Source organism: Podarcis pityusensis (genome assembly GCF_964106645.2).
Source record: "Podarcis pityusensis genome assembly, chromosome: 12".
Classification (NCBI taxonomy): Eukaryota; Metazoa; Chordata; class Lepidosauria; order Squamata; family Lacertidae; genus Podarcis; species Podarcis pityusensis.
Window position 1 is genome coordinate 26,941,221 of NC_138037.1, and position 22,818 is coordinate 26,964,038.

The window sequence follows — 22,818 nt, forward strand, 5'->3', positions numbered from 1 at the left end:
TCAGGAAATTCTGGATATCAATCTTTACTAATCAAAGAAAAAACTGAATATTCAAAAGAAACATATTTAGACCAATGAAACATGCAGTAGTAAGCATGTAAAGAAGGAAACATTATAAAGAGGACTATATAAATGGCACCATTTCTCAGGCTCATGTATTCCTTCCTTCTCTTCCTCCTCTCATGTGCTTAAATTCCCTCTGTCATTGTCAGGACTTGGCCACGGGCTGGACAAACCAGAAAGTGAGACTGAGGAACAAGCCAGAAGTCAAGCCTGAAGAATAGCCTGTTAGCAAATTCACTTAAGTAACACATAGCTCAGAGAGAAAAGAAATCCTAATAGCACTTTATTGAGGAACCTGAACAGAGTGTATAATTTGAGGAGAAAGGAAAAGTGAGGTTTTGTCTTTCTTAGCAGGGAGACAGTCACCAAAGCTACAGAGGAAAACTCCCTTAGTACTACGCAGCCAATCAGGGCACAAACTGCCTCAGCAAACACCACACCACTCTGCCTGGTTCCTAAATAACACCTCCACCCCATTGCCCTCTTGGCTAGATGACGTAACACTAACAAAATTAACCCTTAAATTATGGGATAATCTTGGCTATTACCTTTCCAGCATAACCAAGGGTACAACAACACATCAGGAGTCAGGAAGACTATGTTATGCAAGCAAGACCCAACAGGAAAGGAAAGCCCTCTTATACTCATTCCTGCCAGGTCAGAATCCAACGGCCATCTTGAATGGACAGAGTCAGCTCGAGGTTACTTCACTCAGAAACTGTCATCTGCAGTTCAGTTCAGGACATTCAACAGCTACATACAGATCCCAAGTTGCTACTGACGGTCACTTCCTATTGCTTTGTTTTTTGCAGATTGAGCAAAATATAGTTCGTGCTAACCCACAGTTTGTCTCAAAATCAAATTCAGAATCCCATTTCAAATTGTGAGTCTACTTTCTTGCAGCCATTTTGAAACAAAGAAGTGTTGACAAAAAGTTGCCTGACAGTAAGCAGGGAGACCCATGCATGTAGCTGGCACAGATCCGCAGTGCTTGAAAAGAACTGTATAAAACTGTTGGAAACAGAAGCCAAACTTGAAAAAGACTAGGACTTACAAGACAGACAATCAGACAGACTTTGCGCAGGAAGTGGTTATGGGCAGGCAGGAGCAAAGCAGAGGAGTGTCCAAACGGTGGCACAGGAAGACAGTAAACATATTGGTAGGCTCAGATACAGGGAAAAAAACTTCAGAAACCTATTATTTACTATGGGTCATTCCACATACCCAAACCAGTGTGGCGAGATGAGAGTTGAGCTGTTCCATATGCTGAAGCATTTATGTGATTTCCCCCCTGCTCAGCTAAAAACTTACTTTATATTTAGTGTGCAACCACCAAGTGTTCAATGTTCGCCCTATATTAAAAGCACTCCACCAAATGCCAAGCCTTGTAGTGCTGAAAAGTTACTGATTTTCAAAATATTACAAATTTCCAAATATATACCTTATTTTCTTTGTCTGGAGCTAATAAGTAATGCGAGGCAAATGATTATATCTGTGCAGGGAAACTGCAGAATGAAATTTTCTCACTGAAGCAGTCAGTGAGTCTAGACAGCTGTGTGTTTGTTGTTTTTTTTCCCTCTGCTTGCAACAGAGGGTTTGTTGCCTCAAGGTCTGTGTTACTGGCTCAGTTAAGCATGCTCCAAAGCTTTTGGACCACTGTATATGTGCCGTAATCCCAAACAGGGAAACTTAATTACTGAGAACCGTGATCTGAATGGAAAAAGAAAACAACAGTTGGAAAACAGCCTACAGCAAAATTCATTACCTGTGGATTCGTTGTTAATGTCCTAGCAAATGTGTGCTGCTTAATATTTTATCTCCAGCTACTGCAGTTCCCTTTGCAAGCCCCAGAGAAAATGTGGCATTTCCCCATCAAACTTCCAATATTTTGCATCTAAAGAACAAAGGAATTAGGAACTCCATGGAAACTCATATTTTCTTGCTCTGACCTTTTGTGATAACTGATACACCACAAGACTTGAGTTTTGGAGGTTAAAATTTACAGCTGCCCTTTCCCATCTTTGAGAAGCACAAAGCAAATGATTTTTGTCTGTGCTGAGGTAAACAAATGCTACTTATGTAGGAAAGGCTTATTGATTTGGCAAGGCCTGGGCCTTTGTTCTGTTACCTGAGTCAAATGAAGGTTGAAGGATATCATCTATTCTGCCTTGTTTTTAATAAAAACAACCATTTTTTAATTAAGGCTGCAGCTTTAAAAGCTTATGCTAGGCTTCAGCATGACTTCTCCAGAGTGAGGAATTTTAAGAGAGCCACTTCCTGTTTCTGGTGAGTCCCTAGTTGAAAGCTTAACCAGCAGGAACAGCAGCAGGAAATTATGAACAATCTTGTTAAATTTCCCACAATGCCTCAGAGTGCCCGATGTATTGTTGCTCAAAGAGACTCTGAGACATTTAAATAGCAGCTCTTGGCATAGAGACCCAGGGCAGATGTAAAGTTTAGTGTGCCCTTCCAGGGCAATGGGACCCCAACAGCCAATCAAGAGTACTGTGTTTTGACACTAGGCCTCAGAAAAGACCTGGCTTGGGACTCCTGTGTTCCAGGTCACATTTGGTTATTTCTGGCCAGCTATGTTATAAACATAACGCGGGTGGCACTGTGGGTTAAACCACAGAGCCTAGGACTTGCCGATCAGAAGGTCGGCAGTTCGAATCCCCCTGATGGGGTGAGCTCCCATTGCTCGGTCCCTGCTCCTGCCAACCTAGCAGTTCAAAAGCACATCAAGTGCAAATAGATAAATAGGAACCGTTCTGGCGGGAAGGTAAATGGCGTTTCTGTGCGCTGCTCTGGTTTGCCAGAAGCGGCTTAGTCATGCTGGCCACATGACCCGGAAGCTGTACACCGGCTCCCTCGGCCAATAAAGCGAGATGAGCGCCGCAACCCCAGAGTCGGTCACGACTGGACCTAATGGTCAGGGGTCCCTTTACCTTTACTTATGTTATAAAACATTAAACAGTATGTACTGGTTTTGCATGCCCAGGGCACAAATCCGAATTTGCTTGATATTTTTTTTAACGGTTAGTGTCCTACTCATCATTTATTTGTTAGTACATTTTTATCCCCCTGTTACACCAAAGAGCTAAAGATGGCATGCACGGTTCTTCTGCTCTGCATTTTATCCTCATAGCAGCCCTGGTGACTTTGAATGACAGATCCAAGGTCACTCAGTGACTTACATGGCTGAAGAGATCTTTGTCTCTCCTAGACTCGGCATCATTAGACAGATTTTGTTTGACTCCCACTTTCCACTAGTCCCAGCCAGTATGAGTTGCAATCCAACACGGGTTTGGGCATAATGTTCAACTTTAATGTAGGGGCCACAGGTTTCCCTATCCTGTACTACAGAGATTCTATTGATTTATAGAAACAATTTAAAACTACCTTTTGGACCCGGTGGTTCACAACAATAAAAATACAACCCTCATGCGGTGAAAACTGAGAACCATAAAATCACTTTAAAAATAAACAAACAAAACCCAGCAATGTTGACATACAGTTAAGGACCATTAAAAGCTTGGGGGGGGGGGGAATAGTCTTGACTGTTCACCCAAAAACAGAGGGGCCAGTTGAACACCTCTTGAGAGGGTACTACCACAGAGAAGGCCCTATTTTATACTCATGTTACCTTTGGCACCAGAACACAGAGCAGAGCCTGGAATTTCCTTTCAGACTTTCACAGCACCCCATGGTATGAAAACTATAATGAAAACAAAACTCAAATCATTTAACACAATAAATATATAAGAGCAGCATAGTCAAGGAGAAGAACAGAAAGCTCCATTAATGAAAGACCCTTATAAATTACATTAATGTTGAACATTATGCCCCAAAGTGGAGGAGGGAGAGAAGGAGGCACAGTGGTCGTGCATACTGCCTTTACCCCAACACTGCCATGTGCACTTGTCCCATATGCTCTGCCCCCAATGAGTGTTGATCATGCATGCAAGCTTTTTTGTAACATCTACACATTGTCAGCTTCAAAATGCCAGCCTGTATTCCCCCCGCCCTCATTTAATCCAGATTTACCCTTTCAAGGGAAAATCTGATGAGTCATAAAAGACTTGTTGCCAATGACACATTTTCAATATCTGGATGTGCATTGGGAATGTTAAGCTCCTGCTTAGAAGCACCCAGAGTAATGTTAAAACGTCATGGTACATTAAAACAAAACATTAACATCTCTTCTACCTTCTATGGTTTACTTTGCTGGGGCTGCTTCTTGCCTTTCGGACGATAAAAAAATATACTTCCCCAAATCTTTATGCTCTTGAATCATTTTGATCTATTCCTCTTTCTAATGTACAGAAGGCCCTTTTGAATGCAGCTACTTCCAAGAATCTGTTTATGTGGGCCACTTTGTTTTTTAAAAGATGCAGATAAAATTGTGTTTGGTGTTGTTAAGCAGCCTGCTGCAGGGCAAGTGGCTGAACTACATGAGCTGTGGGAGTTCTATCCTAGAATGTGATACCTGAACTGAAGCTGGTTTTCTATAAGGAGGACAAGGGGAAAATAATAATCAGCTGGGCCAGTACTGGGAAAATGGCCAGGCAAGCATTGCCTAGGGGTAAGTAGCCAATCCAGGCAGTGCTGAATTATATCACTGTACTATTAATGCAACTCTGCAGGTTCTTTGTTATCTCCTCTTCTAGATCACTCATATTCATTTAGCTTGTATCCCAGTGGTTCAAAAACTGCTTTCCAATTATGGCACCAGATAATAGCACACAGTTCTCAATGCAGCCCCTTCAGCTTTTTTCATTCCTATGAACTATGCCAGGTGAATTTCAGACAATATATGGGGGTAGAATAAATACACATTTATATGTTTAAAAAACTTATATCCCACTTTTCACCACATGTCTCAAAGTGGCTTAAAAAAGTTAAAGGACCCCTGACAGTAAAGTCCAGTCGCAGACGACTCTGGGGTTGCGGTGCTCATCTCGCTTTACAAGGCAAAGGAGCCGGCGTTTTTCTGGGTCATGTGGCCAGCATGACTAAGCCGCTTCTGGTGCAACGGAACACCGAAACCAGAGCAGCACACGAAACGCCATTTACCTTCCCGCTGGAGCGGTACCTGTTTATCTACTTGCACTTTTTGGTGTGCTTTCGAACTGCTAGGTTGGCAGGAGCTGGGACCAAGCAACGGGAGCTCACCCCGTCATGGGGATTCGAACCACCAACCTTCTGACTGGCAAGCCCAAGAGGCTCAGTGGCTTAGACCACAGCGCCTTCGTCCTCCAAAGTGGCTTACAGAAACAATAAAAATAAAAATTACAGAATTAAATGCACAAATTAAAACATAAGAGAAAAGAGCATTCAAACAGCATTCATGGCCCAAAGGGTTTCTGAAATAAAAATGTTTTGACCTGGTGCCTAAAACTTGGGAAGGATGGTGCCTAGAACTTGATATCTAATGGTTTTTAAAACAATCTCATAACTATCCAGGGGTTTTAAAGAGAACAGGTTTCAGGTTTCTTTTCTAACAGCAAAGGGAGCACACTAGACCTGACCCATAAAGTGAAAAAAGGCTTCAGGTGAAAGGGAGGAAAGGGTGAGGTCAGAGAAAACTAATTTTCTTAAATCTGATCATCATACAATATATTGTCTCCCTCCCAGCAGTCAGAACGCCTGGATTTTCTGTCATTTGATAGCAGTAAGGAGAATTGGATGACTTCATTTCTTTAGCACAAGTCTGGCCTAGGAAGGAAATACACAGATAAATAACCCATGGAATTAATTTGTTCTCCCATTTTACTCTTTCTCACTCTTCTCTGCCTGATACTCAGCAAAATTGTTGCTTTCCTGACTGGTTATCCAACCAGAAACATATACACACACACTTGTGTGTATTCACCTTCTGTAGCTATTAAAGATCCCACAAGCTTGCCCCAGGCGGCTGATTGTATAATTTGTCAGATGAATGGCACCAACTCTCTTAAGGGCAGTGCACTCGCCTATCTGCCATGGATGGCAATAAATCTCTCCCAGCATCATCAGTCCTCAGGTGGACTTCATCGGATGTAGACATCTTATCAGCTGAGCACAGCCTCTCCTAATGGTGTGATAAATATTCCAGCCTCCGAGTATCACTATCAAGAGATTTAAATCAGACCTAGTACTTATTGCTGCTATTACTACAGAGTTAATGCCAATGACTCTTTCACTTATCTCTTTAACCAGAGATGGTGAATAGCCTTTTTATGTCTCCACTCCTGGTCACTGAAAGCAAAATTCATACAGAAATGGCCTCCTCATGAGCTCAGTGCTGAAATTTCTCAGGTGGGATACAAAGAGTAGTTTATACCATTTTTTAGATGCGAGTTTCCACGATGAGACCATTTCTAAAAATAAAAATAGCGTCTTTTTTCAGACTATCAGGACTAAACAACGAGAGCACACTATCACATGCACCAACAGTAATTAGGTAAGTAAGTAAATCTTTTTCAGTCTGCAAAGTATTTTGCAGTGAAAAAAAATGCTTCTTGTATTATCCCTCTAACATAGGTCATTAACATAAATTCCTTATGGGGGGGAAATCAAGATATTGTGTTGCAATGAATGATCTATAGTAATGCTGAAAAGAGAATGTGTAAGAACCAAACTAGATATGAAGTTTATCACCTACTTGGCAGTGCATACCTGCTTTTTTAATTCAATAGCAAGCGTGGGGAAGGGACATGGAGTAGAGGTACTGGGCAGGGGACTTCAACCCTTTTGTCGCTCTTGCAGTCCTGATTGGAATTGTCCCACCCCGGCCTTGCTATTTACAATGGGAGGAAAGCTCAGAGGTAAGTGGGGACAATTCCAATCAGGTCCAAGGCAAGGACAAATCTAAAGTTCATTCTTTATCACCAGCCCTGCATTTTCCACAGCTCTTTACGTTTTCTGCTCTGAGCTCCTGTTCTAAAAACCAGGAATAGCTTGTCTAACTCTTCCAGCACACACACACCCCCCACTTCCATTACGTCTGTAGCATCTGATTTTAATCACAGACACTTCGTGCACTTCCAGTTTTAGAAATGGTTTTATTTTATTATTTTTCACACTTACAAATGACATAATGGAACTTTAACCTGCTTATAATATGGTTGAAAAACTGCTCAGTTGTACATCTCTAAGAACTTGCAAGACTCCAGCTAAAAGTACAGAGAACATAAAGGACAATGAGCTGATTTAAGTTGAGTTACCATTCAATAAGTAATAGAACTGCTGTATGATGTTATTTCCATTTGAGCCCTGAGACCAAAAGCTCCATTCTCGGTCATGCTTTAATATATAATAAAATTTAAGGTGGAGTAAAGCCACTGGGTGAAACTGGGACATGATGGCTTCCATTTTTAGGGCTTGGCTGGAGGCTCTTGGTCTCTGTGCCACACTATTTTGTCACATGCTTCTCGGGCCAAGTTTCCCAGTGGTGGAAAATGAATACAAGTCCTTTTTCTTCTTAATTTAGTTCCTGCGGTCATGTCATTTTGATTTAAGAAAGAATATAAGGTTCTTCCTTATATTCTTTCTTAAATCTTAAATACTTGTTTATAAATCAGTTGTTTCACTTTGTGATAAGGGCTGTCTTTGTTAATGTGACTCTACAGGATCACACCATTTGACTATTAGAGTTTCCAGCTGACCCAAAGAGGAAAATAAGAAAGTGTCACATGGATATCATGAGTATTGGAACTAATCCAAGACACTAAGGGTACATTCAGACATGGGAATTGTTGCATTAGTTTTCTTGGTTATAATGCTAGTGCTTCTTGTCCTGGTTTCTAACATTTCTGTCATACTGCATTATGGAACTGTGACTCTTTGATCAATATACCGCCATGTCATCCTAAAATTAATTCCTAACAATGGACATGGTGTGACACAACAGTAGATGCCATTGGACATCTACATTGACTTTAAGAAAGCCGACTTCATAAAACTTAGGGAAGTGCTGGGTGAGATCCCATGGACAGTAATACTAAAAGGAAAGGGAGTTCATGATGGCTGGGAGTTTGTTAAGAGGGAGATAGTAAAAGCACAACTTCAGGCAATACCAATGAGACGGAAACATGGAAGGTGCCTAAAGAAGCCAGGATGGCTATCTAAAGAACTTTTAACTGAGTTAAGATTTAAAAAGGATGTGTACAAAAAATGGAAAAGGGGGGAAACCACCAAAGAGGAATTCAAACAAATAGCCAGCACGTGTAGACACAAAGTCAGAAAAGCTAAAGCACAGAATGAACTCAGGCTTGCTAGAGAGGTTAAAAGCAACAAAAAAGGCTTTTATGGGTATGTTCGTAGCAAAAGGAAGAACAAAGAAACAGTGGGGTCACTCAGAGGAGAAGATGGTGAAATGCAAACAGGGGACACAGAAAGGGCTGAACTCCTCAATGCCTTCTTTGCCTCAGTCTTCTCCGATAAAGAAAACAATGCCCGACCTGAAGAATTTGGAGCAAATGATTCAGCAGAGGAAACACAGCCCAGAATAACTAAGGAGATAGTACAAGAATACTTGGCTAGTTTAGATGTATTCAAGTCTCCAGGGCCAGATGAACTGCATCCAAGAGTATTAAAAGAACTGGCAGATGTGATCTCAGAACCACTGGCAGTCATCTTTGAGAATTCCTGGAGAACAGGCGAAGTCCCGGCAGACTGGAGGAGGGCAAATGTTGTCCCTATTTTCAAAAAGGGGAAAAGAGAGGACCCAAATAATTACCGCCCAGTCAGTCTGACATCAATACCAGGGAAGATTCTGGAGCAGATCATTAAGCAAACAGTCTGTGAGCACCTAGAAAGGAATGCTGTGATCACCAATAGTCAGCATGGATTTCTGAAAAATAAGTCATGTCAGACTAACCTGATCTTGTTTTTGGACAGAATTACAAGTCTGGTAGATGAAGGGAACGCAGTGGATGTAGCCTACCTTGATTTCAGCAAGGCATTTGACAAGGTGCCCCATGATATTCTTGTAAAGAAGCTGGTAAAATGCGGTCTTGACTATGCTACCACTCAGTGGATTTGTAACTGGCTGACTGACCGAACCCAAAGGGTGCTCATCAATGGTTCCTCTTCATCCTGGAGAAGAGTGACTAGTGGGGTGCCACAGGGTTCTGTCTTGGGCCCAGTCTTATTCAACATGTTTATCAACGACTTGGATGATGGACTCAAGGGCATCCTGATCAAATTTGCAGATGACACCAAACTGGGAGGTGTGGCTAACACCCCAGAGGACAGGATCACACTTCAAAAAGACCTTGACAGATTAGAGAACTGGGCAAAAACAAGCAAGATGAATTTTAACAGGGAGAAATGTAAAGTATTGCACTTGGGCAAAAAAAAATGAGAGGCACAAATACAAGATGGGTGACACCTGGCTTGAGAGCAGTACATGTGAAAAGGATCTAGGAGTCTTGGCTGACCACAAACTTGACATGAGCCAACAGTGTGACACAGCAGCTAAAAAAGCCAATGCAATTCTGGGCCTCATCAATAGGAGTATAGCATCTAGATCAAGGGAAGTAATAGTGCCACTGTATTCTGCTCTGGTCAGACCTCACCTGGAGTACTGTGTCCAGTTCTGGGCACCACAGTTCAAGAAGGACACTGACAAACTGGAACGTGTCCAGAGGAAGGCAACCAAAATGGTCAAAGGCCTGGAAACGATGCCTTATGAGGAACGGCTAAGGGAGCTGGGCATGTTTAGCCTGGAGAAGAGGAGGTTAAGGGGTGATATGATAGCCATGTTCAAATATATAAAAGGATGTCACATAGAGGAGGGAGAAAGGTTGTTTTCTGCTGCTCCAGAGAAGCGGACACAGAGCAATGGATCTAAACTACAAGAAAGAAGATTCCACCTAAACATTAGGAAGAACTTCCTGACAGCAAGAGCTGTTCGACAGTGGAATTTGCTGCCAAGGAGTGTGGTGGAGTCTCCTTCTTTGGAGGTCTTTAAGCAGAGGCTTGACAACCATATGTCAGGAGTGCTCTGATGGTGTTTCCTGCTTGGCAGGGGGTTGGACTCGATGGCCCTTGTGGTCTCTTCCAACTCTATGATTCTATGATTCTATGATTCTATGACATATTGCCACTGTTTATGTACATGCATGTTTCTGTTCCCCCTTGATTCACCCATGAAAATGGCAGGAAAGAACTGCATATGCTGGAATACTGCCTTAAATTTCGTCACATGACATGATGCATGAAAACTCTAGGGAAATTACAGCAGAAGCCTCCTGTGATTTCCCCTGTTTAAAGGTAAAGGGACCCCTGACCATTAGGTCCAGTAGTGGCCGACTCTGGGGTTGTGGCGCTCATCTCGCTTTATTGGCCGAGGGAGCCGGCGTACAGCTTCTGCGTCATGTGGCCAGCATGACTAAGCTGCTTCTGGCAAACCAGAGCAGCACACAGAAACGCCGTTGACCTTCCTGCCGGAGCGGTACCTATTTATCTACTTGCACTTTGATGTGCTTTCGAACTGCTAGGTTGGCAGGAGCAGGGACCGAGCAACGGGAGCTCACCCCGTCACGGGGATTCAAACCACCGACCTTCTGATAGGCAAGTCCTATGCTCTGTTGTTTAACTCACAGCGCCACCCACATCCCCTTTCCCCTGTTTACAGGGTTGCAAATAGATGTGTTGTTGTTTTTTCTTCTGGAAGCAATTAACACATAAATGAGCACTAAAATTTCACTAGATTTCCACAAGTGTATAGCTCAAGGTAAAGCTTAATGAAGTTGGTTTTTTTTAAAGCCACTCTATTCAGGCTTTCCCTGGTAGTTGAAAAGTTTTGTTTTTTTCATATTGCATTGCTCAGTGCCTTGATTAGTCAGTGCTTTTTTTCTTAAAAAATGTTTAGGGGTACTCTCATTTTGACTCAAGAAAACCACCATTTTATAGTTCAAATCGGGGAAAATAAATACAGTATGGACAAAAGTACAAATCCTGAGTCCCCCCAGAAAAACACACTAGATTTAGTATTTTACTATATCTCTCAAGTGTTAGCTGTGATTTTACAACTACATTTCTTTTCTTGTAAAAGACCTAGACTTTTTTTTTTTAGTTATATGTCATATTAATTCCATAAATGTAAAAATAATGGAGTGATGAAGCTAATACCATATCTAAAATCATGTATATTCTAATTATAAGTTTCTAAAAACCTTTAAACTGGACTCTTAAAAACATGGAATTGATAATATGAATATACTTCCAGTATTTATCATCAATATTATGTGCAGCAGAATTTATTCCCTATCAACCTGTACAGAGATGGCCTGCTGCATTTTTCAAGTGAGCAACAAAAAACATGTATTTTTCCTTCTTGCTTCTTTCTCTCCAACCCCCACCTAGTGCAGACACACATATGCTGCAATGTGGGATTTGAGAAAGTGTTTTTTTGAGCCTATCAGGAACACAGAGTGGGTGTTCCCGCTACCGCCTCCTGTCCATTTGGTTTTCTTCCATCCTTTCTTCTCTGGCCTAATTTCTGCTTTGAATTTAAACTGCACACTTGCAGCCAGATTTTCCGCACCAAGTACCGTCTAATATAATTCTGTGGTTCTGCCAATTCGAGTATAGCACATCACCAACTGAAACTCCCTCAGCGCTGCCAGACTTCCATCCAGCACGAAGCTATTGCCAAGCCTTGACAGCGTTGGAACCTCAGTTAGGCCTCAACTCCTCTACAAAATATCACTGCTGAGATACTGGATCGTTCATACTGTCTGCTACCAATGTGCACAGTGCCATCATTTTAATGCTTTACAAATATGGTCTTACGAAATGGGTGTCTTTAAATTTTTGCCAAGTTTGGGGGGGGGGGTTTGTTCAAAGATCTTATATATCTCTTAGGTTATCACCCTCTACAACTTTACGTGGGAATAAGCTTTATTGAAAGCACTGAGACCTATTTGCATTGCAGAGTTCTAGTCACTTATTTTAAGAAAATGTTATAAAGATTTGACTAGCAAATATGCAGAGAATGAAATATGCAGAGAACATAATCCAAGCAAGAACAGAATTGCTTAAAACTGTTTAAAACTCTATACCTGTACCTGTATTAATATTGCTTAATTTACACATGAGTTTTGTCTCATTTCACTATCTTCAATATCACACATGGTCAACTGGATTAGCTGCAGGGCTTTCAAGATAATAGTGCCAAAGCATTGAAATACCTTCCCTGTCGAAGATTCAGCACAGGTTTGCTCTTTGATATATTTTAGACACAAAGTGAAACTGTTTTTGTTTTCAGAGGCTTTTAAGGTTTAGTTCTGCTGCTGCATTTAACAGGATTTTAAATTAATTGCTTTTAATTTGTTACACAGGCAGCAACCATTTTGCACGTGACTGCTGACATGCATGTTGTTTTTTGGCCCTGGAAGGGGGCGAAACAGGGCAGAACAGGGCAGGGGCAGAACGGGCTTATGTGTGACCACTGATGCAAGCAATGACCCCGGTGCAAATGGGGAGCTGCCTATACTCATAAACTTTTGTGTGTGTGTGAAAATACAGTTTATTTTTATTTTGCTGCACTGAACTTTTTTCTTGCGACTTGCTCTGTGACCACAAAAGCAAAGTAAAAAAATATTGACTAAAATTGGGTTTTTTTCCCCAATGTTAGGCAGATCAGTGTACATGATTTAGTTGGCTATTGCCCAATAAAAATCTACCAGAAACAAGCCCCATTACCAGATGCAGCTTAGTGAAAAGCTTTGGCTAGCATAGCATTGAAAGGACAGTGGAGAGATGACAAGATCTTAAATAGTCTTCCCCCAATCTTCTGCCCTCTAGGTGTTTTGGACTATAGTTCTCATCAATCCCAGCCAGCATTTCTAGCTAATTTGCATCTGAAGTTCATGCCAATGTCTTTCTCTTCCCTCCCATTTGCAGGAAATGTGTGTTGTCTTCCTAAAGAACGGAGCTAGGACTAAGATGGATCTTTGCAATGCTCCAGTTCCTGCACCTTAGTACCTTACTAATGAGATCCCTGGCCTATAAAGGGACTCTAATGCAGGGCTGGGGAACATTTGCTGGATGGGGAACATTTGCCAAATGTTGCTGGACTGGGCCTGATGGAAGTCCACAACTGGAGGGCCACAAAGAGGTAGCAGGGTACCGTGAAACAAGAGGTTAGCCAATAACTCAGGGAAAGAATTGAACCTTATCCAAGAAGGAACTGGAAAGTGAGTAATATGCATTCACAGCAAAAGGTCACAAGAGAACAGCCAATATGAGTCCAGGCTTTGTAATGGGAAGCTGAGTCACCTGCAACTTAAAAGTTTGTTTTTAATAATGTAAGGGATAGATGCAGTTTTATCATTAAATTTCTGATATGTTCTCATTTGAGATTTCATACTTTTTTACAATTTCTCATCGTCACCTAATAGTGAATGTAGGAAATGGAAATGTTCAAAAAGCTGGAAAAAAGAATACAATAGTTTCCCTTTGTACAAGTGAGTGTCTTGATTGTTCTCAGGCATGTTAGCAAATGTAATGTGTGAACAAGAAAACATTGTATAAAGTTCACAGCAATACCTTGGATGCCACTGTTTTTCTACCTACCACATTTATAGAAAAGACTGCAAATACTGTATTCATCACCAGTTCAGGCATTGCATTTGTTCACATGAATGTATACAATACCCGGGACTGTCTGAATATACAAAAAGAGCATTCTTTTATACTGCTACAGGCACTCATTATTTCAAACACTTTTGTTTACCTCTTATTCTTTTACAAATATGGGAGCTGGGACAAAATTGACCAGAGATTCTTACAAAGAAGTACAACATAGAAGTACTGCCATAGCCAATGGACAACAATTATGGAAGTTGTGGTCCATAACATCTGGAGGGCACCATATTAGGTACCTGTAACAGATAGCAGAACATGTATACTTTGTATGTTTGTCCCTGGTTCTAGCAAGGTAAAACAGAAGGAGTTTATTCTATTTATAGTTACATCCCAGTCAGTGTAAGGTAACGTTTTTTGGTAACAATGATTTAACTTTAAAACATTGTTACAATATAACTTTACCTCACAAAATTATGGTCTCTCCACAATCTTCCTCTTTATTTTTCAGCAGACATACGCACTAGTAGAATGTTTGGGGGTCATATTTGAATCACCCCCGAACCTTTGCGGTAGACTTTTGATTAAAGGGGACAGTCTTTTTTACCATTGTCAGAGACTTTTAATTTGTCTTTCTTGCCTCCCTTTGCCTTCATCTCTCTCCTAAGATTAAAGCTTTCTATTATAAACATAATTCTTATAAAAGATAAGACTCTCTCCAGTATATCTTTATTAATCCTAGCTAAGATAACATTTTGGAAGCAGACAGGGGGGAAAAAGATTTATAAAGAGAGAGAGAGAAGACAGTTGCAGATCAGCACAGCAGGGACAGAGACTGATACACTGTGGGAAACTGTTAACAAAGAACTCTTAAGTTAAAAGTTACCTTACAAGTGAAATTTTACAATAACGTATGTTAGCCCAACACTCCTTTATGCTTCTTTGAGAGTGCATGTGCCTATGCGAATATTTCCCTTTTCATCCATTATGTAAATCTGTCTTTGGATTTTTCAAATTATATTATCTAGGCCAAATGAATAAAATTTTATACTTGAAGTACCCCATTGGAATCAATAGATGGAAAAAGTCAGAACTCCATTGCATTTTGTATAGTATCAAAGGATGTTTGAAGCTTGGGACATTCTCCCCCCTACTTTTACACCATGGTCCAGAAAACTCTTCAACTATGCACGCCTACCTATGCCAAACTTTTCAAACCAGAACACATCCATCTTTCAAAAATTGCAATTCTCTGGATTTTTTTAATGTAGTTTTCCTACCACAAAATGTGAACAAGAGTGAATAGCTTAATAAAAATCAATGTAAAAACTACATTATATTAGTGGGAATGTGCTTGCAAAATGGATTATATTAGGCAAACACATAGAAATAGAAATATATTTGGAGAAATGTGCACTAAACTGCAAACATGCGGACTTTGTTTTTAACAGAAAAAAATGATGTGAAAATGGAATGGAATAAACTTAGGTTGGGAAAATTAGAAACTCACAAGAAACTGTAACTGGAAGATTTATCCATCTCTATTCAATCCTTAATTCATTTATGTAGTAGATACACCTAAACTTTATTATGCCATGTGTCCGTCAAATGACATAGAGAGCCTCCCTGCCATTCATTCTTGCCGGCTATTGGAACTAGCATGAAGGCACTTCACATAATTTTATAGTCACACATGTTGGGAAGCTAATAAATGTTATGGCAGCACCATGTAGAAGTGGTTTGTAGCATCTTCTGTATTGTATTTGTTCAGATTGTATTTATTAAATCACACACACAAACTTGCTCCCAAAGTAGCTACAAAAAACAAATCAGTGAAACAGCGCTTTAAAACACACACACATTTTAAAACAATCAAATATCCTCACATCTATCAATTTCTAGGTTACCAGGAGCGTTGTATTTCAGCCATCAAATGTCTGGATGAACAGAAATATTTTAAAGTCTGCTGAATATTAATCATGAGAGTGACAGATCCACCTCACCAGAGAGAACATGCGATCAATAAGGTCCTGTTGTTAGTCAGGACCAACCAAGCAACACCCAATGGGGCCACCACCAAGGCATTCCCTGCCAACCAAAAGATCTGAGGTGGTTGATATATTAGTTTAGGTACTTATGTCCAAAACCATTATATAACTGTATACTAGTCCTACCACCTTAAATAGGGCCCAGTAGCTCACTAGCAGCCAGTGCAGCACTTTCAGGACCAGGATGCAGAGTCCTGCTCTATTCACCAACCTAGCAGCATTAATTCACCACAAGCTGCAGCTTCCAGACCATCTTCAAGGGCAGCCTCACACAGAGTACACTGCAGTAGTCCAGAAAGGCTGCACAAGGGGACTACAAGAAGTCAAACATTTCCCATGAAAGAGCTTACAAACACAGCTCAAGAACTAGGTCTTACAGTATTCTTAGATGCAGTGGGGCAAGAGGATGTCCTATATTTCTGCATTCATATTATTATTTTCTATTCTGCACTTTATATTATATGTTCAACAGGCCTGTCTTTTTTATGGTAATTGTTATGCTTTGTATACGGAATCCAGAGAACTGTAGTTTACTCATTACAGAGATACAACTACCAGGACCCTTAATATGCTCCAGTTCCCAGGATTCTCTGGAGGGACATTTGCTTTAAACTGCCTGAGGAAGCCACCCCTGGACCAATCGTAAGTAAGACGGCAGGCAGGTGCGGGCTGGCTGACAGCCCTCTGAGGTCAGTGGAGCAGTTCCCTTTTTGCCCTAATAGGCCAGCCTCCACTGCTTGCAGACATATCTTGAGTGACTCACAAACTATTATGATTCTACCACTAGATGACTGGAATAACATGCAGACCTGAATAATGTCCCTGGAACGCTGTCAGGGAACTGCCATCGGAGCTAGGGGTGGAGGGAAGGCTCCAAAGGGATGCCGGAGAGGGTCCCAGTAGGGAGAGAGGCAGCCCGTCGGCTGGGGAAGGAAATCAGCGTAACACCAGTAGAGAAGGGGGGCAGATGGGGGAATCGGAGAGGAGGCTCCAAGACTCCTCGCCGGAGACCAGCGGAGAGAGTACGGGTCCTCCGCTGCCCACACCCTCCCTGCGCAGAAGGCTTCCGCGCAGGGAGACTAGGCGGAGACTAGGCGTCAAAGAACTTTTGTGCTGGAAGAAGTTTAAGAAACGCCCACTGACGGATTCTGCCAGCGACTGAGACAGCCACGGAGCTAGAGGCTGTCCGGTCGGAAAGGGTTCAACCAGGTAACCTAGCCAGGAGTGGCGGCAACTTACGCACGAGCAACCCCTAAACCCATTACAAATGCTATGTGCAGTTTTGCCACCACAGCAACCTGAAATAAATGTGGTTTATGGGATTATTCCATTTGTAGAATTGCTTCATGTGCTTAGGCAAAACAAATCTGCATTTTGGGGCTAGCCCTTCTGAGGTAGAACACAATTGCCCATCCAGCCAAAATTAAGCACTTTAATTCCCATGATTTCAGTAGGAAGCTAATTCATGTGCTTACACCATTCCCATTGTTATCAACAGGTTTAAATATGCTTAATCTGCCTGAATCGTGCCCCATGTGTTTTTGGCAGGAGTAAAGAAATTATAAATAAATAAAACTCATTTATTTTCATAATGAAAGTACTGAGATAATTAAATAATTCCAGGAGTAATGAAACCTGCTTGATCTGCACTAATCGTGTTGGGCACAACATGCTCTAATCTACACCACAAGCAAAGATTGTAGATACTGTTACATGTTAATACCTAAATTAATCCTCCTTATTGAAGGATAAGATTCCTAGGGAATTTGCTTAATTCATTACTTTAAATTATTCTGGCTTCTCTAGGGGATAGCAATAAATGTGGTTGGTAGACTCCCATCCTTTCATTCCAGTGGGAAGCCATTAAACATTAAATAGTATGATGTTACCCCCAATTGAAATTATTTTAGTTTTGAAAATAAAATTACAAACACAAACTCATCATTAAAAGGTTGGACAAAAAGAATAGTCACTGCTGCAGGAGAAAGAGTATCTTCAAATGGACAGATAAAATCCAGTTTTGAGAACAGATCAGGACAAACATTTTCTTCTTATCTTGTAACTGAAGCAATGAGATTTCATGATCTTGGTGGTGCTTTCCTTTCAAGAAGTGCATATAAATCAGTGAGATTAAACAGTTTGAACTACGTACGTTGGAATATATGTACTTGGGACTCAATCAGGTCCCCATGTGAACAGACAGCAGTGCTAAGGAGACAGCGATAGTATGTCTGATGCAGAGAAGGCAAAAAAACAACAACCAAAAAACCCACACCAAAGCCCTGTAGGGAAAGGACTTGTCCTGCATGAAATGAATTAGAAGTTTCTGCATCTGGAAATACATGGCAATGAATCATAAAAGTAGGGACATCTCGAACACATCATCTAAATGCCCAAGGAACCACGCATCCCTCCTGTTGCATCTTTCCTGTCCACACTTATAAAGAAATTGAGCTGCTGTTTCATTTTTTTCTATCCTTAATGCAGTGGCAGCTGTTGTGGCATGGAACCATCAGCTGGAAGGGGCAGGCAGGGGGCACAGCAGTACAAGGGCAGTGTGGGTGCATCAGTGAGAGCACTGCATTGGCTCTGCCAGTGGGTCCACACAGCCCTGACCTTGCTGCTATCCTGCCTCACCCTGTCCAGGCAAACTGCAACACCACCAGTGTCAGAAGGGTGGTTGCACCACCACACCTTAATAGATTTTTCTATGGTAAAAGAATACAATGGTACCTCAGGTTACAAATGCTTTGGGTTACAAACTCCACTAACCCGAAAGTAGTACCTCAGATTCCGAACTTTCCCCCAGGATGAGAACGGAAATCGTGCGCCGCCGGCACAGTGGCAGTGGGAGGCCCCCTTAGCAAAAGCGCGCCTCAGGTTAAGAACAGTTTCGGGTTAAGAACGGACCTCCAGAATGAATTAAGTTCATAACCAGAGGTACCACTGTAGACAGCTGCAACACTGGGAAAATGGGAAGCTTCCTTATAGTGAGTCAGATCATTGGTCCATCTAGTTCAGTATTGTCAGCACAGACTGGCAGGGGCTCTCCAGGGTTTCGTCCAGGAGTCTTTCCCAAACCTACATGGAGATGCCAGGAATTGAATATGGAACCTTCTGCATGCCAAGGAGGTGTTCAATACCACCTATTTGTTTATTTATACGGACTATGGCCCAAACAGGAAGGGAGAAGGAGTAGCATTATATTGAAAGTATGTGTAGAGAACCATGACCTGGAGCATGGAAGGCCGATTGAGAGTATAAGGGTAAAAATTGTAGGCGAGGGAAACAACAGTGACCTTACTGCTATAGATCTCCAAGCCAGACTGAAGACTTGGATGATACCTTCCAAGAGTAGATTGCCAAACATTCAAAAAAGAGAGATACAGTGGTCATGGGAGACTTCAGCTACCCCAATAGCTGTTGGAATTTGCACTCTACGAAGAATGCAATGTCCAACAAATTCCTCCGTTGCCTCACTGACAATTTCATCTCCCAGAAGGTGGAAGAAGCAACAAGAGGGTTATCTGCCTTGCACCTAGTCCTCACCAACAGGGAGGAAATGATCGAAAAGTGGAATCATAGAATCACAGAATTGTAGAGATGGAAGGGGCCAGGAAGGTCATCTAGTTCAACCCAATGCAATGCAGGGATCTTTTGCTCCTGCTCTACTGATTTATCCCAGGAAATGCTGGGATTCTTGGGAGGAAGTGATGATGTCCTCTTGGTTTCATTATACAGAGGCAAGGGAAAGCTGAGTGTAGTCGGACATGCAATCTAAACTTTAAGAAGGCTGATTTCAAAAAGCTTGAGGAACTACTGGATAAGATCCCATAGTCAAACAAATTCAAAGAGAAGGGAGTCCAATATGGATGGGAGTTTCTTAAAGGTGAAATATTGAAGGCACAAAGGCAGACAATTCAAACAAGAAAGAAAAAGTGGGAGGCATCTAAAGAAACCAGTGTGACTGCATAAGGAGCTTACAGATGAACTAAGATTTAAGGACATGTATAAGAAACAGAAAAGGGAAATCATGAAGGAAGAGTATACATTAGTAGCCGATAGTTGCAGAAGGAAGGTCAGACAGGCCAAAGCTCAGAATGAGCTCAGGCTTGCAAGAGAGGTTAAAAATAATTTTTAAAGGTTTCTTTGGCTATGTTCAAAGCAAAAGGAAGAACAAGCAAGTAGTAGATGCTCTGCATGGAGAAGATGGAGCAATGCTACTGGATGACAGTGAGAAGGTGGAACTAACTACTCAACACCTACTTTGCCTCTGTTTCCACCCAAAAGGAAAGCAGTCCCCAACCTGGTGATAACAGAATAAACAATACAAGGGAACTATAGCCAAAGATAAGAAGAGAGCTGGCAAGGGAACACCCAGCTACTTTAAATGAATTCAAATCTCCAGGGCCTGATGAGCTGCACCCAAGGATGTTAAAGGAACTTGTGGGTGAAATCTCAGAGCCTCTGTCTATAATCTTTGAGATTTCTTTGAGAACAGGGTGAGGTCCCTGCAGACTGGAGGCAGGCATATGCTGTCCCCATCATCGAGAGAGTGAAATTTGTCACACTGTACAGTAGTACCTTGGAAGTCAAACGGAATCTATTCCGGAAGTCCATTCGACTTCTAAAACGTTCAGAAACCAAGGCACGGCTTCTGATTGACTGCAGGAAGCTCCTGCAGCCAATTGGAAGCCACAGAAGCCGCATCGGGCGTTCAGGTTCAAAAGAACGTTTGCAAACCAGAACACTCACTTCCGGGATGGCTGTGTTCAGGAGCCAAAACTTTCAACTTGCAGGGCATTCGGTATCCAAGGTACAACTTGTATAGCAGTGTTCTCAAAAGGGGTAAAACTACTTCCACACTTATGGACTGAGAATGAGGTGACTGCCTTAAGCAGCAGATGGTGGGAAGAAACAATGACAGCCCCCTGGCTGTTCCTCCATAGCTCTCCAGGCATTCCAGAACTGTGTATGCCACACAGCCTATCCTAGGCCTGCCTCAGGTGCAGTGACGATGTTGTGCCATTTAGTGCTGAAGCAAAATTAAGTTGCTACTCTAATTGGCTTCTGTGCATGGAATGGGAAGAGACACCATCTTGTACTGCATCACAGGCATTAAAATGTCTTGAGCCAGCCCTGCAAGGTAGAACCTTTCGATAGGCAAGAATGCTATGAACTATTGCTTAGGGGGCCAAATGACTGAAGACCTTTCTAATATATGTAGAGGAAATGGAAGCAAATTAAAGCGTACAGAAGACTACATAGGGAAATAGTAAACATTCTATAGTCATGTTAAAGTATAATGCATCTTTGCTGTTTATTTTATGAAAATAATAGAAACTATATACTATATATATATTTTAAAAAGAAATTAAATTCAGACAGACAAGTCCTTTTGCCTGTTAATAAGGTATAGATCATGTTATCCAATGATTAATTACAATATATCATCACTAATAGATCCCTAAAATTATATGCTATGAACATAAAACAAGGGTGTGTTGTGTTGGGGGAACATTAAGGTATTTTAACCTCATGTATTAACAGTATTCATTTCTATTCACATATGAGATCAGAATTCTCTGCAGTTCTTGTTCATGATTGATCTTTGCAGCATGCATAGATTTCAAGCTGCTGAAATCTATTATTGGCTCTAATTAGAACCAGCCTTTTATAATTGCTCAGTGGGGCTGTTTGCTTATTCATATAAAAAACACCACCATTCTCCACAAACAAGCTTAGAGCAACCTCAGTGATTGGAGATATTTCTGTTAGAAACACTGATTTTCAGAGTACTTTTAAGAAATCATATTCTAAATTGTATTCCGTGGATTTTCCTTCCAATTTGATTGTGATCTAACCAACAGAGGAGAGGCAACCATGAACATTTCCCACAATCAGCACATTATTCTGGTCCGGAAATCCCTCTGCTTATTCTGTCCTAGCCGTGTTGTATCATAGTCCTCAGCCACCCTCAGGGTAATTTCAAGATTTTTCCCAGAGATAACAGTTTGAGATTCATTGTTACTACTTCCTGGCCATATGACTCTTATAGGAATCAGATTCGCCATAGTCGGAGAACTGTATTTCATTTCCAGCATAATCTAATTAAACCAGCAAGTGTGTTGACCAATAAAAATAGTGAAAACATATGGCTCTTAGCTTAGAATGACATTACATTGAACTTATTTGGTTCAACACATCTGTGGGAGACTCTTATCTCACTGTAAAAGAAAGATGTTTATATAGCAGTCATCTTAAATGCATTCACATCCCCCCTTTTTTGTTTAATATAGTTGCCAGTTTGTTACAGCCACTCTTATATACAGGCTGCTATATTCTTGTATTCTCAGAAATATTCCAGAATACTGCCAGCCTCATAGTCTGATCCCATGCTCTGTTGTGGTGTCAGCTGAGCAGAGCAACAGGCACACAAAAATGTAGTGCTGGTACAAAGGCATGAAAAAATAGAGTTGTCATTTCATTCATTTTTCTCTTGAATGTCAGTGGATAATCTTGTTTTTAAGTGATTATTACTTTTAGTATTTTGATATTGGCTTAATGGATATCTTGGGTTATATCCAATGTTAGTCATCCTCAGAGTTAACCATTAAAATTCACAGACATAATTAATGTAAAATCTTTAATTTCAATGGGGCTACTCATAGTAAAAACTTGTTTTGATTCATTCATTCTTAAAGCAACAATCAATTTATTATGGTCACAAGCCAGAAATACAGACATATGCATTTGTTATGAATTATGTCTCAGGTTTTTTTTAAATTTGCTTTAAAATCTCAGGTTTTCTCTAATTTGCTTTGGGACTTCCTGCAACTGTGGGAAGCAATGGATAAATTTAACTAATTTAGTTAATTTAATGGTGCAATCCTAGTCCCACTAACCTGGAAATAAACCTCAATTAATTCAATAAGACTTTCCCCTGAGTAGACATATTTAGGCCTGCACTATACGTTCTCCTACATCTCCCCTTTAGTGATGGTTTACTGTTGTCTTCCACCTTTTTGATTTACAAAAGTTAGGAACTAGCAAAACTGACACAACAGGCAGTGGAGGGAGGGAGGAAAGACATGGGAGGGGGAGAAAGGGATGGAAGGAGCCGTATATCAGG

General features: G+C 41.2%; 2 long non-coding RNA genes across 4 annotated transcripts in view; one reads left to right on the forward strand and one right to left on the reverse strand.

Annotated features, from left to right (window-relative positions):
- LOC308459755 overlaps positions 1-22,818 on the reverse strand; it is a 239,035-nt gene that overhangs the window by 131,225 nt on the left and 84,992 nt on the right. The gene's annotated exons all lie outside the window — the stretch shown is intronic.
- On the forward strand, positions 12,071-14,409 carry LOC308458984. Its single transcript, XR_013977805.1, has 2 exons — positions 12,071-12,267; positions 12,958-14,409. It is a non-coding gene; the product is annotated as an uncharacterized lncRNA (long non-coding RNA).